The 16,930-nt window shown below is 38.0% G+C and overlaps 2 pseudogenes; both read left to right on the forward strand.

Moving 5' to 3' along the window:
* The first annotated feature begins 1,861 nt into the window (after nucleotides 1–1,861).
* LOC131429051 (putative nuclease HARBI1) lies at nucleotides 1,862–3,240 on the forward strand (annotated as a pseudogene).
* A 2,268-nt stretch (nucleotides 3,241–5,508) lies between these two features.
* On the forward strand, nucleotides 5,509–7,071 carry LOC131432739 (uncharacterized; annotated as a pseudogene).
* Nucleotides 7,072–16,930: the final 9,859 nt, after the last annotated feature.

Below are 16,930 nucleotides of genomic sequence, written 5' to 3' on the forward strand. Positions count from 1 at the left end.
ACTGTCCCTTTTAGCTTTTTAATGGATTGTTTTGCTTTGACACTGCTGTCCTTCAGTAATGACGGTGATAGATAAATAGAATCAAAGTTTCTGATTTTAATAACGAAATTAGTTGTCAATGAGAATTTCGTGTTGGATTGAAATATTGCTGGTTTGTGTCCAGAATATTCGCCAACTAAACACATTCTCTAAAAATAAGAGCTTTTTTCAGCACAGTAAATTCTACATTTTAACTAATTTTATAGTTATTTTGGAAATTTTGTTGTTAGAATCAACTAATTCAAAAACAGTAATACGAATTAGGCGCAGAGCTAATTTCGGTCGTTCCGTGCACATTCAAATCCATTTCTCCTGCTTTTATATTATTTTACTTTGACTACTCGGCTTATGGTTACCAGATTTCGACGTCTCTGTTTTTCACACTATTTCATTAGAACAGTTTTAAACTCCAACTTTACGGTAAACACATCGACTGTGTTGCAAAATTTAAAGCTTTAGGTTCGTTGTCTCAGCGACGCACAACCGATGCAATTACGTACACACAACTATCTGCGGCGTCCGAGATTTACGTCTATCTTTCGCGAATTTTCTGAAACTGACAAACCCCCAACTATGGGCTTTTACCCTCCTAACTTTTACGCCCGAAGTTTCTAGTACAAAATGAGCTCGCGATTTTAAGTCGAAAGTTCATCCGACATTCTCCCAAAGTTCTGCCAAAAAGCCGAGATCACTGTCACTATGCCAGTAGCAGTGACCAGTGGCCGTGAAAATGACTGTTTTTACATCATCATCACGGTTCTGCTGATGTGAGCGTTAGTTGGAATGAATGGCGAGTGAGGGCGCCGCATGCCCTCTTACTTGCTACCTTTTGCTATACTTGAATCGTCATGTTTCCCATAATGTTTTCCCACTTTGTATTACTTCAACTACATGTTTGAATTTCTTTAAATATATTGTGGCGGAATTACAAAACCACCACGTTTTCCACGTTTAACCCTCAGAACATCTTATTTGATGTAATATTTTCATTTCGACACAATGTAGTTACATTATAAACGTCTTCTTGAGAATACTTCGTTTGGAAACCAGCCATACATCGTAGCACATTCAGTCTTATGATTTGATGCATCGGCCCTTTACAAAACATAAACTTTAAATATTTTATGAGTTGGACCGATATGACCGAAATTATGCTCGGTACCAAAAACTCCTCCTCCTATCTTAAACACTTGAACTGCTTACAGCGCACAAGCAAAGTAACGCAATGAATATAAACATTTTAAACCATGCGCGCCGCTGGCGTGGATTTTCCGCCTCACGCGAAGAAAAATAAATAACTTCAATTGTTCTTGCCATCGCTGCGGGTCGAGCCATATTTATTAAACATTAGCCTTCTCCATATAATTATTACCAAAACCTTTTCGATACATGTTATTGTCAAGTCTCAAGACTTCTCGTTGAACTTACACGTACACAGATAAAAATTTGTATATTCAATAAAACTAAAATGCGGGAAAATAAATGGACATTCTGAAGTCAAGACTGAAGGTAGAACGACCCCTTTCTTTCGATCCGAAAGAACCTGCCACATGGCAGACCGCGACAGTTAGAGTAAAAATGCTAAGTCAAGTGTTAAAAAGGACGCAAGTCGAACGGTAAAAAATACAAGTGGGAGAAAATGCTAAGTCCAGTGTTAAAAAGAACTGCGCAATTCGAACTGTAAAAAAACAAGTGGAAAAAATGCTAAGTCCAGTATTAAGGACATAGCGCAATACGAACTGTAAAAAAGTACAAGTGGAAAAATGCTAAGTCTAAAAAGGATTTAGCACAATTTGAACTTTAAAAGTACAAGTGAAAAACAATGCTGTCCAGTGCTAAAAAGGACTTAGTGCAAGTTAGGGTCGATTTCTTCACCCGCCCTTAATTTTTAAACTAGGTTAATCTAAATTTTAAATCTGGTTTACCATTTTTCCGTTTTCTTCACCTTCACTTAGCAACTAAACATAGTTTAACCAAATGGTCGCTTAGGATAAGCAATGTTTAATTTAAACGGTGGTCTGGGGTCGCTTAAAAGCGTTAAGCGAGTTATAAGCAGCAAATTTGAATATTTGATTTTCTTCACACCAGTTTTCGAAGTGGCTTAAGAAGAGAGCGAGAAAATAATTGTAATAATGTATGCACAACGTCAGCATGTCTGGGACCATTATAATTGGAGATTCTTAGAAATTGACGAAACTGAAGATGAGGGAGTCGACGGTCTGCAATTAGCACGGCGTCAATATAAAATGAAAATTCGCATCAATTCAGTTCTTGGGACGATCAGGCTTTTTTCATGAGATTCCGTCTTCAGAAAAGCACTGTTTTGATGGTCTTAGAAATTATTCGGCCTGATTTAGATGTCGATGAAACAAGGTTTGCAATTTTGAATACTAGAATGCATATTTTATAAAGGTACTATTTGGTTGTTATTATAGACACATCTGTCCGTTTGTGCAGCTAATGATCGCTCTTCGATTTTATGCATTAGGATCAATGCCGATTGCTATTGCAGACTTTGCCGGCGTTTGTATTTCATCTGTATGCCGTATTATACGACGTGTTTCTCTTGCGTTAGCTAAGCTACGCCAACGCTTTATAATGATGCCGAAAACGCAAGATGAGCTGCATACTGCAAGTCGTGATTTCTATGCCATTGCAAGATTTCCGCGAACTATTGGTGCAATTGATTGTACACACGTTAAAATACAATCACCTGGAGACAATCAAGCCGAAAATTATAGAAATAGAAAATCATGGTTCTCACTCAATGTACAAACAGTTAGTTCGGCGAACTTAAAAGTTTTGAACATAGTCGCTAGATGGCCTGGTGCATCTCACGACCAACATATTTTCAACAGTTCATTATTAAAGATGCAGCAACTCTCTACAATGAAAGCCAAATCCGAAGCCGGAATGTTGTGGAGCGTTCATATAGGGTTATGAAGCGACGATTTCCAGTACTGGCTCTAGGAATGCGTTTTAAAATATCAACTGTTCAACTCGTTATTGTAGCTTGTGCAGTGTTGCATAATATTGCTATTGATGTCAAGGAAGAGGAGCCTCCGACAGAAATTAAAGGATTCGAAGAAATGCTAGCTGCCATTGCCGTTCCTGGTAATGCAAACGTAGAAAGGAGCACAATTGGTTGCGTTCGAGATTATTTAGTTCAAAATTATTTTTCACAGTTGTGAAAAATCGTTGTCAGTCAGTCACATAATAAAATAAAACTAATTTAAGAATGTTATCTTCATATTTTTCACAAAAACGAACAAAAATAAAACAAAAAAGCGACATTTGAGATAATTCAATCACTGTCCGAACTAGAAACACCAATTTGATTTCCCGTGTTATTCTCATAAGTATATTTCAATAGCTTCATTCGCAGAGAATGCTTTTCTCGCATCTGCTTGTACCGAAGCTGTTGAGATTGTAATTTCATTTTATTACTTTGAAGGGAAATGTGTGCGGCCTCAAGCTCCACTTTACGCTTCTGAACTTCGTACCGGTGGACCTCTTCCATCATTTCCTGGTGACGTTCTAATAACTTCTTTTTAAGCTCCACTTCAACTGTTGATGGCGTTTTACGCTTCGTATTCAAAGCGCTGCTGGTAGGTCTTTTTAACATTACTGGGCTGTAAATCTCCCACCTGTCTCCTTTTTTCTGTTGATCAACATTGGTGGTCTGACTAGTACTAGCGACAATTACGCCTGGATCGCCAGCGGAAGATGAATTACCTGATAAAGTGTCCACACTACCCACATCTTGGAGCACATTATTAATGGTCTGGTTTGATTCGGTAATAGCTTCTTGGGCTTCTGTAGGTGATAGAAAAATAGCTGTCGTGAGGTCATTGCTACTATCATACAACTTATTATCCTTACCAGTCAGTGTAATTCTTGTTTCCTCCAAATATTCTACGTCATATGTATCTTGACTATCATCTATGTCAGAATTGCCTGGAACTGCAATATCTTCCGTTGTAACAGCAGTATTTTCATCCCGATCATCATCATCGTCGAACATCGTTTGAAGTCCATCAACAGACAGAGCAATAACATCGCGAAATTCAACTAGTTCCTCAGATTTTGGCCTCCATTCGCTAAGGCCTGGTCCACCCCCGGTAGCCTTTCGATGAAATCTTTCTTTAGAAGCAGCCTGACGGATACTTTTTTTTAATGTTTTCGTACTTCTTTTTCAATACAGAGGATGTTCGAACCTGCAATTAACATATAATTGAAATTCATTTCTGGAAATGAATAATGAATTCTTATCTTACCGCATTCAGACAACTTGCATTGTACTCGATTGTAATTTCATCCCAAGCATGATTTTTATCTTCATTTCTTTGTGTGTCGGTAGCCTTACATTCAATTATATGTTTACGATTTAGCACCAATCTCAACAATAGATTCTCCTCAGCTTCAGAAAAATTTGCTGAGCGAATTCGCTTTTTCTGGTTTGATTTCAACATTTTTTTGCAACAAACGCACGTAAACAAACACCCGTCCGCCTAACATGACGTTCCTACTGGAAAAATATTGGAACGGCATTGGAAAATAGGTTAAGCGAGGTTTACCGTAAGCGGTCCCCGTAGTTAGCTATGTAAGTGTGAAGAAATCCAAATTTTTAAGCCCGGTTTGGAAGAGACCATTAAATTTAAGCGAAGCTTACGATAAACTAGGCTTTTGTCGTTAAGCTACGTAGTTGAAAAAATCGGGCCTTAGACTATTAAAGTAAAAGTGACGTGAAATACAATGCAATAAGTCTTGCATTTACCTATAAACCTATAAACTATAAACCACCAGTATGGACGGAAGACTTGCCAGAAACTCAAGCTAGTGAAACATGTACATCGTGAAAAATTAACAGTGTTAAAGAACGAAAATAATAAAAAAAAACCTGTTTTAATCCACCTAGGGCCGATTTCTTCACCCGCCCTTAATTTTTAAACTAGGTTAATCTAAATTTTAAATTTGGTTTACCATTTTTCCGTTTTCTTCACCTTCACTTAGCAACTAAACATAGTTTAAAAAAATGGTCGCTTAGGATAAGCAATGTTTAATTTAAACGGTGGTCTGAGGTCGCTTAAAAGCGTTAAGCGAGTTATAAGCAGCAAATTTGAATATTTGAATTTCTTCACTTCTGTTTTCGAAGTGGCTTAAGAAGAGAGCGAGAAAAATTGTACATAATAATGTATGCGCAACGTCAGCATATCTGGGACCATTATAATTGGAGATTCTTAGAATTAGCACGGCGTCAATATAAAATGAAAATTCGCATCAATATCAGTTCTTGGGACGATCAGGATTTTTTCATGATATTCCGTCTTCAGAAAAGCACTGTTTTGATGGTCTTAGAAATTATTCGGCCGGATTTAGATGTCGATGAAACAAGGTTTGCAATTTTGAATACTAGAATGCATATTTTATAAAGGTACTATTTGGTTGTTATTATAGACACATCTGTCCGTTTGTGCAGCTACTGATCGCTCTTCGATTTCATGCATTAGGATCAATGCAGATTGCTATTGCAGACTTTGCCGGCGTTTGTATTTCTTCTCTATGCCGTATTATACGACGTGTTTCTCTTGCGTTAGCTAAGCTACGCCAAAGCTTTATAATGATGCCGGAAACGCAAGATGAGCTGCATACTGCAAGTCGTGATTTCTATGCCATTCCAAGATTTTCGCGCAATTGATTGTACACACGTTAAAATACAATCACCTGGAGGCAATCAAGCCGAAAATTATAGAAATAGAAAATCATGGTTCTAACTCAATGTGCAAACAATTAGTTCGGCGAACTTAAAAGTTTTGAACATAGTCGCTAGATGGCCTGGTGCATCTCACGACCAACACATTTTCAACAGTTCATTATTAAAGGTGCAGCTTGAACGGGGAGATTTCGGACACTATTTAATCGTTGGAGATTCTGGTTATCGTAATACTAACTATTTAGCAACACCTTTTCTTAGATGCAAAACGCCATTTGAAACTCTCTACAATGAAAGCCAAATCCGAACCCGGAATGTTGTGGAGCGTTCATATGGAGTTATGAAGCGACGATTTCCAGTACTGGCTCTAGGAATGCGTGTAAAAATATCAACTGTACAACTCGCTATTGTAGCTTCTACAGTGTTGCATAATATTGCTATTGATGTCAAGGAAGAGGAGCCTCCGACAGAAATTGAAGGATTCGAAGAAATGCTAGCTGCCACTGCCGTTCCTGGTAATGCAAACGTAGAAAGGAGCACAATTGGTTGCGTTCGAGATTATTTAGTTCAAAATTATTTTTCACAGTTGAGAAAAATCGTTGTCAGTCAGTCACATAATTAAATAAAACTAATTTAAGAATGTTATCTTCATATTTTTCACAAAAACGAAAAAAAAACAAAAAAAGCGACATTTGAGATAATTTAATCACTGTCCGAACTAGAAACACCAATTTGATTCCCCGTGTTACTCTCATAAGTATATTGCAATAGTTTCATTCGCAGAGAGTGCTTTTCACGCATCTGCTGGTACCGAAGCTGTTAAGATTGTAATTTCATTTTATTACTTTGAAGGGAAATGTGTGCGGCCTCGGCTCCACTTTTCGCTTCTGAACTTCGTATCGATGGACCTCTTCCATCATTTCCTGGTGACGTTCTAATAACTTCTGTTTAAGCTCCAACTTCAACTCTTGATGGCGTTTTACGCTTCGTATTCAAAGCGCTGCTGGTAGATCTTTTTAACATTACTGGGCTGTAATTCTCCCACCTGTCTCCTTTTTTCTGTTGATCAACATTGATGCCCCGACTAGTACTAGCGACAATTACGCCTGGATCGCCAGCGGAAGATGAATTACCTGATAAAGTGTTCACACTACCCACATGGTCCCTCCCGAAATCAAAAACATATAATTATTTAGAATGTCTCAGACATGTGTTACAGAAATAACAAGACAGTAAACGTAATGAAATGTAATACAATATCAGTTCCGGTGGAAAAATTTAAAGTGTATGTTAAAAACAGCCGTAAAAGGCACACCGAGAATTAGGTACACAAGCAATCTTCAGTAATGGGCCTCTCCCGAAATGAAATCCTGGGTACGGGCCTGCTTGGAGCGCATTGTTAATGGTCTGGTTTGGTTCGGTAATGGCTTCTTGGGCTTCTGTAAGTGATAGAAAAATAGCTGTCGTGAGGTCATTGCTACTATCATACAACTTATTATCCTTACCAATAAGTGTAATTCTTGTCTCCTCCAAATATTCTACGTCATATGTATCTTGACTATCATCTATGTCAGAATTGCCTGGAACTGCAATACCTTCCGTTGTAACAGCAGTATTTTCATCCCGATCATCATCATCGTCGAACATCGTTTGAAGTCCATCAACAGTAAGAGCAATAACATCACGAAGTTCAACTAGTTCCTCAGATTTTGGCCTCCATTCTCTAAGGCCTGGTTCACCCCCGGTAGGCTTTCGATGAAATCTTTCTTTAGAAGCAGCCTGACGGATACTTTTTTTAATGTTTTCGTACTACTACAGAGGATGTTCGAACCTGCAATTAACACATAATTGTAATTCATTTCCGGAAATGAATAATGAATTCTTATCTTACCGTATTCAGACAACTTGCATTGAACTCGATTGTAATTTCATCCCAAGCATAATTTTTATCTTCATTTCTTTGTGTGCCGCTAGCCTTACATCCAATTATATGTTTACGATTTAGCACCAATCTCAACAATAGATTCTCCTCAGCTTCAGAAAAATATGCTGAGCGTATTCGCTTTTTCTGGTTTGATTTCAACACCTTTTTGCAACAAACGCTCATAAACAAACACCCATCCGCCTAACATGACGTTCGTACTGGAAAAATATTCGAACGGCATTGGAAAATAGGTTAAGCGAGGTTTACTGTAAGCGGTCCCCGTAGTTAGCTAAGCAAGTGTGAAGAAATCCAAACTTTGTCGTGAATACGACTTACTTTACTATGGGGTGCCTTTACAAAATTAGCCATATGGAAGAATGGGCAGAACTTAATCATGAATATCTCGACTTGTATTAATTGTAGCAACATATTTCTTTCACCATTTCATCAAAAATATGATCAGGAATTTAGGATAATATATTGAACAGTGTGAGATAACCACAAACAACTCAAAAATTGAGTTTTCTCAAAAATTGAAAACAACACTGAAAATTCTTTACTTTTGCTTGGGTTTTTCGCGCAAGGACGACGATTTTGAGGTAGTCAGGCACATATATTGAACTGACTGCGTATAAAAGGGGAACCGTGGTCAAAAATCGATCATCCAAGCTGTTTGAAAAGTCAATACAAAGGCGAATTCTTGCTTTCGCAGATGAACAGGATATATTACTGGAAGAACAGTTTGGGTTCCCGAAAGGAAGATTCACCATCCACCAACTCACAAGGGTTAACAACGTCATCCAGCAAAACAAATCAGTATCCAAAACGACTGCCATGGCAATATTGGATATTGAAAAGGCATTCGATAATGTGTGGCACGATGGCCTGGTGTTTAAACTGCATCGGTATAATTTTCCCATGTATCTTATTAAAATTATCAAAAATTATCATGCAGATAGAGCATTCCAGGTTTCTCTGAATAATGCACTTTCAGAAAGATTCAATATTACTGCTGGTGTACCCCAAGGAAGTATCCTAGGTCCCATCCTATCCAACATTTTTACATCAAACATCCCACCTCTTCCGGGTGGTGGTGTTCTGTCACAATTTGCTGATGATACTGCCATTCTTTACAAAGGTCGTGTCATTAATGCTCTGAAGAATAAACTACAGACAGGTCTGGACGCTCTAACTGAATATTTTACAAGCTGGAAAATTGTGATCAATGCAGCAAAAATTCAGGTCATCTTGTTTCCACATTCAAGATCTCCAAAACTTGTTCCATCAGACGAATGCCGAATACGATTCGGTGATGAGGTCATTCAATGGTCCGATGAAGTTATCTATCTAGGATTCACCTTTGACAGACATCTGATATTCAGGTCACATGTTGACAAAATCGTTCAAAAATGCAGCATATTCATTAGGTCTCTGTATCCGCTGATTTGTAGAACATCTAAACTGTGCCTGAAGAATCAGATGGCTGTCTCTAAACAAATCATCTACCCCGCAATTGAATACGCAGTCCCTGTTTGGCGGGGCTGTGCACGAACGCACAAACTTAGGCTTCAGCGCATTCAAAGTAAGATCTTAAAGATGTTTCTAAACCTACCCCCTTGGACAAGGACTAGTGAAGTACATGAGATGGCCTCCCTGGATATACTAGAACAAAAATTCGAACAATACTGCACGAAATTTGAAGAGAGGTGCTCAATCTCTGAAATACAAATAATTCAAAATTTGTACGTATTAGGTTAGGGATAGTTATAAGTAGGTAGATATTTTATAAATAATTAAAATAAATATTATGATTAAACATTAGTATGTAAAACAAGAGTAACTAAAACACCTATTGTTAATAACGAATCATATGAACAACGAAGATGAAAGGCCAAAGGGTCAAAACACTTGTACTGTAAAATGTTGATGTAACACACAAAAATAAGATTAATAAACAGACATTTATGCAAAAAAAATGCGAAAATCGATCATTTCTTTTCGTGCGTTCGATGGAAGCAGACGTCGTGGGAGTGAAATCATCAACCAGCAGTGACGGAGAATGCACCTTCTGCGTGGTTAAAACCTCAAACGTCGCAACTCTCATTTGCTTTTCGGGAATTACGGTCGTAACGAGGAGTTCAAGTTTCAGATTTTATTTCCGCAATATAGGTTTAAAATTCAGAGCCTGCGTGCTGGAACTGGATTCTGGAAATGTATTCCGGAAATGATTTTAGTTTCGAAATTGTAGTTCTAGAATTGAAACTGGATTCTGAGTCTGTTATTGGTCTTGAACTCAGAGTCCAGTTCTTTATTCCAGACTTCTTCTATTCGGTTCCGTTTAGAACCATAATAATACTCCTAAAGAATTATGCGGAATTTTACTTTACTGTACTCTATACAACCCATTTTGGTAGTCATGGCGAAAAATCGTCTTCAAGTTTCAGAGCTTTGTTCCGGAATATGGGTTAAGAATTCAGAGTCTGCGTGCTGAACTGGATTCTGTAAAATAATTCCGGAACTAATTTCAGTATCGAAATTATAGTTCTAGAACTAAAATCCAACTGAGAGCTGAGTCTGTTCTAAGTTCTGAATTTAGTTCTTGAACTCAGATCCAGTTTCTAATTTCAGAATTCTTCAAATCGGTTCTTTTTAGAATCATAATAATCCCTCCAAAGAATTATGAGAAATTTTGCTTTACTGTACTCTATACGGCTCATTTTCATATCACAGGCCTATTGTATCAATCCTAGATCCAATCCGATAGATCAATCCAGCAATTTGAAGTTTCCTTTACTGGAAGATTGTAATCGGTTGCGAACGTTATACCTACACAAACCATGTCAGTATCGCACCCACGGACAACAGCTTGGTCAGCCAGGAAACAGATGAAGGAAGTCAGCGGTATCCATCGGAATTCGAACTCAGCTCGTCACTCTTCATCACAAACGCTTTCATAAAAGGTTCTTTTCAGAGCCACCATTATTTTATTATAAAGAACTACACTGTTTATTTCATAATATTTAATTGCGTTTCAGAATGTTTAATGTAACTAATCTGTAATTTAGTCTAGGCGCATCGTTTAAAATTCTAGTAATGAAAAAGGGGAAAGTTGCACATTTCAAATAACCGATCAACTACCAATTCGAATACGGAAGTATAAATAAAGCGTGTCATATTCGTATTCACGACATCCAGTTATGTCTATGACATTACACACCCGTACTTTTTTAAGCCCGGTTTGGGAGAGACCATTAAATTTAAGCGAAGCTTACGATATACTAGGCTTTTGTCGTTAAGCCGGGTAGGTGAAGAAATGATGATGATGATGGTCCCACCTCATACCCCTACAAAGGTGTGAGCAGAACGAGTTATCTAAATGATAATTAATATTTTTGCACATATCTTAACCAGTAAACAAAAGAAAACGATCTGATTAATATAGCAGGTATAGATTCTTCTTCAAAAGAACGACTGACCACAAAATAACATTCAAATATCTCGGATTTACTATCCAGGGTTAATCAAGAAAATTTTCAACCCGGGAAGATCCTTGATCACATCAGGAATCGAACCCGATATCTTTACCAGTATCAGACAGTAATTCACCTGGCCCTTCCCGCCGGACCAGTTCATCGCTACACACATCAGCTACGATGGAGTAACGAGACTGCGGATGAGCAGAGCCAAGCCCAATTCCATCAACAACTGTCGATCCCAATTAGTTTCCCGAATCTATTCCTTAAATTATTATCCAACCCGGCGATCAGGGTCAAGAGCAAACTTAACACACTGAATGCTGAGGCTATTCGGCCAGTCCTGTTCGCTTTCCAAATAGTCACTACCTGCTTCGCGCGCGAGGCTCAAACGTTTGTAGACTGCTCATTATTTTTAACTCTCAAACAAACTAAAAATCCATCATCATCATACCGAACATAGTAACTTAAAACGTCTCATAATAATATATATAAACAAAAAAAAATACAATCTTCGTAATACGTAAAAAATAAAAAATCTAAAAAAATTGAACTAACTAACTAAATATTTGCTTACAAAGCGGACTTTATGTGTGAAATACATAACTTTTTGAACTCCACCAATGTCGCCGCGCGTTTGATCTCTCTTGGCATCGAATTGAAAAAAACTTATTCCCTTGTACAACAATGAGTTTTGCGATCTGGCTAACAAAAAGCTTGGTGTTCTAGCATCAGACGCGTTTCTAGTATTGTACCTATGCAAATCAGTTCCTCTTTCAACTCGATCACACAAATATCGAGGCAGCATGCCATTTAATATCTTGAAAATAAATACCATGGTTAAGTAGTAAATTCTCTGCTTCACTGTGCAGCAGCCCTAATTTTTCCATAGAAATCTATATCTTAGCTAGTACAGACAGTAGACCAGTAGAGTTATTGCAATGCCCACGGCTGGCTATTTCAACATATTGCATCAGCCAGAAAAAACTGTATCACCGATCGCCCTAATTAATTGATTATGTACATAAGCGACGCGATCGCAGTGAATTCACGTAGGTAGTTATAGGTGGTAGTTAGTGCACCAGACATATATATAAATATAGCTTTTTGTTAGTTACATAGATTGGAGTATAAAAGGGTCGGTTTTTGGTTTGGACAAGGCTATTTCTTAATTCTACTGTAAGAGTAATGCTCCTTGGGCGACCGGATAACGCCGTAGTCAAACTTGGACACCATTACTCGGGCCAAAAGCAGTAGTTAAGAAAAGAATAGTTCGAAGTGTTCACCGATTAACATAAGAGTTAGGTCAGGCACAAAATTATGTGCTGTAGGATAGTTAGAGCGTTAAAGTGGAAAAATTATTAGAAGAATAAAAAGAAAAAAAAAAGGCGGGTGAGTAATGTCAGAGACATAACTGGATGTCGTGAATACGAAAAAACTGACACGCTCCCATCACTTTTCCGAATATCAGTTAGTTGATTGATTGTATGAATTGTGCAAGCTTTCCTTTTTTTCACTAATAGAGTTTGAAGCGATGCACCTACATTAAAGTACAGTTTAGTTACATTAAACAGCTACTATTCTACAACTATATATTCCAAACTTGAAACAATTCCTTTTTAATTTGCTAATATAGGAAGCTAGGTACGACAAATTTGTAGTTTATTTTTATTGAAGCTATGAAGTTCGAAGATATCTGATTCTTCTCGAAATTTCAGTACGAGACAATTGCAATGGCCTGGTCTGAAATGTATCTACGATCTTCGGTATGCAAGAGTGATTCTAATAATAATAATAATAATGATAATAATAATAATGATAATAATAATAATAATAATAATGATAATACAGATTGATCTGTATATATGGCAACCCTGTTTCGCAAGGCATATTTTCACACGACCCCATACTAGTATAAAGATGTGTTCAACATCATCATTTTCGCTTTCGCATTGCCGTTCGTAATTGAATGTGTTAGTGACGGTACAAATCTGCTTTTCTACCTGTCTTCGGAGCCATCGTTCTGACGGTGTCTCGTACGTACAGAGTAGCTGCTTTAACTTAAATGACGCTATTTCTCACATCACATTTCCTTTTATACGTGCTAGTGGTAGCACGGTAAGACGTCCCATTTGTTAGAATTCCTTTCCTATACGCAGAACGGGAAACAGTGAAACGATATAAAAGAGAGAGTTAGCAGAGCGGCAGCCAGTAATACTGAATGGGTCGTCGAGCTGTGGAGGAACAATTAAGGGCAAGGCAAAGTCCCGCTCAAACCGTGCTGGTCTGAAGTGCCCAGTTGGCGGCAGAATCCATCGTTTGCCTCGGAAGGGGAACTACGCCGAGCGTGTCGGTGCCGGTGCACCGGTCTATCTGGCGGCAGTGATGGAGTACTTGGTTGCCGAAGTGTTGGAGTTGACCGGTAACGCTGCCCATGACAACGAAAACGAAAATCATCCCTCGCCATCTGCAGCTGGCCATCCGTTGAAAACCCCGTCCTTTTCAGGATGACCACATCACTGTGATAAAGAAATATTTAGAATTGCTTTAAGTTTAGCCAGTTCTGATACGCCTGGAAAGTAGAATGTGCAAATCAAGTGGAAACATTTGTTCTAACAATTTTTGTTTTCGGCCGCATACTAAAGTAATCGCGACAAAAATACATATTGATCTGTGGCAAATCTGTTTCGCACGGCATATTTGTAAACTAGTATAAAGATGTGTTCAAAATCATCACTTTCGCTTTCGCATTGCCGTTCGTAATTGAATGTGTTAGTGACGGTGCAAATTATTTTAACTCCCATCTTGATGAATCTTTTGGTAGGAAATATTGAGATCTGAGATGGTTCTCGTGTGTGTCTTGTTTCGGTAATGGGCCTTGCTGGACTTTTTGGCTGCCTTTTTCGGTGGCATTGTGCTGACGGTGTCTCGTGCATTCATATCGGGAAACAATGAGACGACAGGTCCTCGATGTTGCTGTCGTGTGTCTTGTTTCGGGAAGAGTTGCTCAGCAAATGATAGGAAAAGTGAACCATTCAACTTTTATATGGATGCTCTTGTATAGATACAGACATCTCGCGTTCTGATTGGCTGGTGCTGTCATGGGTTAAATCAAACAGGTTTTTCAATAGTGTACTATTGAAAAACTTCAATATTGTTGTAATACACGTTCAAGTTGAATATTTTCGATTCTATTGGTAGTTAGATTATATAAATCCTTCTACAGATCACTGAGCTATGAGCTTTCAAAATACGAGAAAGGCAAACGCGCCATATGAATTATCCTCTTTGATACTCGTTTATACCAAACATTTCAGAAAAGTTTAATTGTGAACTATTTAAGAATATGTCACACAACTGAAAGTTTTATCATAAAATTGTGATCATATTTCCGATGGCATGTAGCAAGAATTATGTTGATTCATTAGATATAACATGAGATATTCACGATCAAAAACTTATCACTCTCTCAGAGGGTAAATTTTGAAAAGGCGCCCCATAGTAAAGTAAGTCGTATTCACGACAAAAGAATTTAAAGTGCGGTCTATAAGTGCTTTGAAAGAACTACCCCTCTCGCCGCTCGGGCAACGCATTGTGGTGACAGTGAAAAAAAAAGAACATTTGAAAAAATATCTTCACTTCGGTCAGGTTTGCGAACGATAGAGTAGTAAAAAAAATAGGATTTATTACGCGATCAGACGGTTAGAATAAAAGCGGTCAGGTACATAATTGACTGAGTGCATACGAAGTTCTGATCGTACTAATAATCAACGTCCGCGCTGGCATTTCTGTGCTAATGAAAGCACATAATATAGATTGACAAAACGAGCAAACGCAGCAGATACTATCGCGTACACATATCGACAATAATGGGGGCGGCCCGTTTGGCATAAGGTCATTTGGCATAATACCGTTTGGCATAACGCTGTTTGGCATAATGGTTATTTGGCATAACAGTTATTTGGCATAATGGTCTTTTGGCATAATGGTCATTTGGCATAATGCCATTTGGCATAATAATAATGGGATTTGCAATATTTTAATCTAATGAAAATTGTCGTATGTGTTTCGATCGATTGATGTTGTGCAAGGGAAACTCCAACGAAATATGTGAAACCTTTTTATATAAGCAACTCACTTAGTGCCAGCACAATATTCTGTTCGTCATAGATGATTCAGGTCGAGACGGCCGAAGGCCGCGAGTGCGCCGGCGACCCGCCGTCGGAAGCGCCGGCCACTGCGGGGGGGGCAGCGCCCCCGCAGAAATCACCTCTGTCTAGTTGCGGGCGTTTGCCCGGATTACCCAAAGCTAGGAGCTATCCCTCAGTTAAGTCCGAACGAGCGGCAGCGAGGTCGGGCACCAGGTCATTAAAAACGATGCGGCGTAGCCGCATTAGACTTTTCAAAATTGCACTAAATTAGAACAATTTCTATTAAGCAGCATGTTCATCTGTTATGCCAAATGACTGTTATGCCAAATGACCATTATGCCAAATGACCATTATGCCAAATAACCATTATGCCAAACGGCGTTATGCCAAACGGTATTATGCCAAACGACTTTATGCCAAACGTGGTAGCCCCGACAATAATATCATTGAGTAGCTATTGAACTTGATGGGCGCGCGAATGAAATGAAATAAAGAAACAGACATATATCTGACTCTTATATTTGACAACCGCTTATGCTTCGGCAATGATTGTTGGTTCATATTTTTGCAACCAACTATAACATAAGAAAAATATCGGAACAAGTAGTTTTGCATTTTAAATTCAAAGTATCTTAAATAGTACAAATAAATCTCAAATGAAACGGTAGAACGTTTTCTCGTACTAATTAAATATATTGAAACCCATTCACGATGACGACATGTCATCCACGATTCAAAGTAACAACCTATGCACATATCCGGAATAGTGACAAAAAGCGCAAACAATGCATTTTAAACCACGCGCATAGCAGCGGTATGATGAATAATGATACACACAGTGTAAATAATAATAACAATAAAGGGTAATAACTTCGCGCGATCGACTTCGCGAACGATTGAAACATTACTAGCGCAGGTTAAATTCTCGTATGGTATGTAATACTAGGAAATTTGAAACTGTGTTGGCCATGGTCAAGATATTGCGGCCTACGATGATTTGTAGATGTTTGGAACATATCAAATTTGCTATGACTAACAAGTATTTCGAGATTCCAATCAAAATATTAAACTAATATAGATTGCATGAGTTGTAGCAAAATAATAAATTACATTTACATGTCAGTTTGGTATTTTATGCTGGTTAGAGTTGCACACGATGCTAACATTTGTGTGTATGGTATATCATACGGTGTAATAATTTCGTAAAAAAAAAAGATTTCTAACAGTGGTTTTGCGTTTCCCATAATTTTCAACACATAATATGATGGAACTGATGTTATCAGTTCATTCGATTCAAATTTTAAAACCCCTGTGTTATAATGGATGTGGTAATACTAAAAGAACAGCGCAAAAATTGCAATTCCGGGCAAAGTTGCTCGTGCAGGGCCTCTTATTGAGATGTGTTATACAATGACCAGTAATTTAAAACTAGGTCAAGTTTGTTTACGATGATTGTTCTTTTTGTTTGTCGACCATGACCACGGTCAAGATCGTAGTTTTTCACTGTTAAATAATGATAGGTAGTCGACGGAAATCGTACTGGTGGGGGGTAGTGAAAACAAAACTATTAGCAGCGCAAAGCGTGTTTTAAAAATTCCTGCATATGTTAAAAATGATGCTCGTAAAAAAA

This window comes from Malaya genurostris, chromosome 2, assembly GCF_030247185.1.
Source record: "Malaya genurostris strain Urasoe2022 chromosome 2, Malgen_1.1, whole genome shotgun sequence".
NCBI lineage: Eukaryota > Metazoa > Arthropoda > Insecta > Diptera > Culicidae > Malaya > Malaya genurostris.